This window comes from Nuphar pumila, chromosome 4, assembly GCF_984573655.1.
Source record: "Nuphar pumila chromosome 4, dmNupPumi1.hap1.1, whole genome shotgun sequence".
Classification (NCBI taxonomy): domain Eukaryota; kingdom Viridiplantae; phylum Streptophyta; class Magnoliopsida; order Nymphaeales; family Nymphaeaceae; genus Nuphar; species Nuphar pumila.
In genome coordinates, this window is record NC_143252.1 from 26,727,407 (window position 1) to 26,730,514 (window position 3,108).

General features: G+C 35.1%; 1 long non-coding RNA gene across 1 annotated transcript; it reads right to left on the reverse strand.

Annotated features, from left to right (window-relative positions):
• Positions 1–1,584: 1,584 nt before the first annotated feature.
• On the reverse strand, positions 1,585–2,884 carry LOC149839722 (uncharacterized). The gene is made up of 2 exons (XR_016431511.1): positions 2,835–2,884; positions 1,585–1,778 (listed from the first exon to the last, which is right to left on the reverse strand). It is a non-coding gene; the product is annotated as an uncharacterized LOC149839722 (long non-coding RNA).
• Between the last annotated feature and the right edge of the window lie 224 nt (positions 2,885–3,108).

Genomic DNA, 3,108 nt, shown 5'->3' on the forward strand with positions numbered 1-3,108 from the left:
CTTTCTCTTTCTCCCAGAGAGTAGCATCGGACTCTTGAACGGTGTTCGCATCTGATTCGGCCATATGACTTATTTACATCTACTTTCCGAGGAGGGTCCACATTAACCTCAACCCCTTGGTCGGGTACCTCCTCCGCCCTTTCACCGTTGCCACTATAGGTGGCCGCATCTCTAGCTCCATTTATCTGGGTATTAAGGTTAGCAACAACCTCAATGCCAATTAATGGGTCACCCTTCCACTCAGATGCTTCTAGGATAGGAGACAAGATTGTGCCTACAAACTGCTCAACTTTTTATGCACATTCTGCTTTAGATACAGACCACTTTGACATTTATAGTTGTTTACTGTACAACAATTTAGGTTTTCCTGCCAGCTCATTGTTTGAGCGCAATTGTATGTGATTATCAATTATATATTTTTTATAGAAAACATCACACACACATTTTTGGCTTTGGATGTGGCTCTCTCTACCTGCTTTTGCACAATAAGACGTACTATTAAATTACTAGGATGATCTAGTTCATAGTTTTTTGTTGTCTTTTGTTGTTTTACTACAACAATAAAAGATGATGTAGGTGTGGACCCCTTCGTTGTCTTCTTCTTTGGTCATATTGTATTAATAAACAGATTCAAATTTTCCTATAATAACAAGATAGAGAATATTGAACAAGCATTGTAAAAAATAAACAAACTATTTATTTTTCAAAAAAAAAGGAAACATTGTGCATACCAAAAATATTGAAAAAACATTTTATTTCAAAAAATAAAATTAAAGGAAGCATTGTTTGATTCAATTGTTAAACAAAAGAGAACAATGTTTGGTTCAACCATTAAAAAAAAGAGAATATTGTGCTTACCGAAAAACACATTGTTGATGGTTTAGCAGTGATGGTGTGCCTCCTATAAATAATTGTCAAAAATAGTTGTCGAAAATAATTGACATAAATAATTGCCGGAAGGGAAGCATGTTGGGGACCACTGGTTGGGGACAAAAGACAAAAAACAATTATGCAAAAATAATCAAGTTGGGGACCACGGTGGGTTTATATATGATTCAAAAAAGTATTTCACAAAAAATAAGAAATATCACATATTTGTCATAATTACATAAATATTTAAATATGATATTTACGATATAAGATGATTCACAGTAGATTAGCGACGACCACATTCTGTCGCTAATCCGTCGCTAACCATGTTAGCGACGGATTAGCGACAACGAGACGACAGTATGCTTACGTCATGAATATTTCGACGCTAACTGGCGACGGAATTATTCCGTCGCCAGGTCCGTCGCTAATTGCGACGGAATAACGAGCGCTATATTTCGTCGCCAATCCGCCGGTACTCAACGTCGACCACCGCTTGGCGACGGATTTACTTCCGTCGCTATGCCGTCGCTATATTAATATGAATAGCGACGGATGGTTCCGTCGCTAATCCGTCGCAAACACGAAAAAAATTTAAAAAAAATTTATTTGAAAATTAATTACCGAGAACTGTACAATTTCTATTTTCTGTACAATTTATATTTCCTGTAAATAAAAAACAAACCACACAAAAAAATTCATATAACAAGAATCTACAACAATTAATCGTTCCACCTTAAAATTAAGAAGTTTAATTATTTACAATTCAACAATTACAATTAGGAAAAATAAAAAAAATAGAACTTCTTTAACACAGTCCTCTAATCATCGCCAAGATTTTGTGCGTCTTCTTGTTCATTGTCTTTATCTGTCCCTTCAGCTCCACTACCCTGATTATCGCTAGCAGCCTACACAAGAAAAGAACAGTCAGTATTGATAAACAAAATATAATGAAATAAATTACACACTATATGTGATTCTATCATGTGCTCATGTGTGATCTAAGGCAATAAAAAAACTCTATATGTGATTCTATCATGCTCATATGTGCTCTAAGGCAGTCAAAAAATTGAATATGTGATTATAGCATGTTCATATGTGTTCTAAGGCATCTAAAAAAACTCTATATGTGATTCTACCATGCTCAGATGTGCTTTAAGGCAGGCAAAAAACTATATATGTGATTCGATCATGCTCGTATGTGTGCTAAGGCAGTAAAAAAATTGAATATGTGAATATAGCATGCTCATATGTGCTCTAAGGCAGGCAAAGCCAAAAATTTTATATGTGATTCTATCATAAATGATATATAACATGTTCATATATGTTCTAAGGCAGTAAAAAAACTCTATATGTTATTATAGCATGCTCATATGTGTGCTAAGGCAGTCAAAAAACTGAATACGTGATTATAATATGCTCATATGTGTTCTTAGGCAGTCAAAAAACTGAATATGTGATTATAGCATGCTCATATGTGTTCTAATGCAGTCAAAAAAACTTTATATGTGATTCTATCATGCTCATATGTGCTCTAAGGCAGACAAAAAGTTTTATATATATATATATATATATGTGATTCTATCATGCTCATATGTGTGCTAAGGCAGTAAAAAAATTGAATATGTGAATATAGCATGCTCATATGTGCTCTAAGGCAGGCAAAGCCAAAAATTTTATATGTGATTCTATCATAAATGATATATAACATGTTCATATGTGTTCTAAGGCAGTCAAAAAATTGAATATGTGATTATAGCATGTTCATATGTGTTCTAAGGCATCTAAAAAAACTCTATATGTGATTCTACCATGCTCAGATGTGCTTTAAGGCAGGCAAAAAACTATATATGTGATTCGATCATGCTCGTATGTGTGCTAAGGCAGTCAAAAAATTGAATATGTGAATATAGCATGCTCATATGTGCTCTAAGGCAGTCAAAAAACTAAATATGTGATTATACCTGAGAGGGACCTGGAATCGAAGATCCCCTATCCTGAACAGCGGCCTTGATCTCATTTCGGAGAAAGGGGGCGACGGTGTATTGAAAGTAGTTATTCAGTGATTCATTAATGATCTCGCGTATATCATCACCAGAAAGAATAGTCGGCTGCTTGGAGCTTATGTCGGTGCAAGAAGTCGGTGAGCCGTAACTGGAAGAACTAATAACTGGTGAAGTGTTCATATTACTCCCAAACCCGAACACGCGACCTTTTTTGGGTTCACCTGCTGCAGTC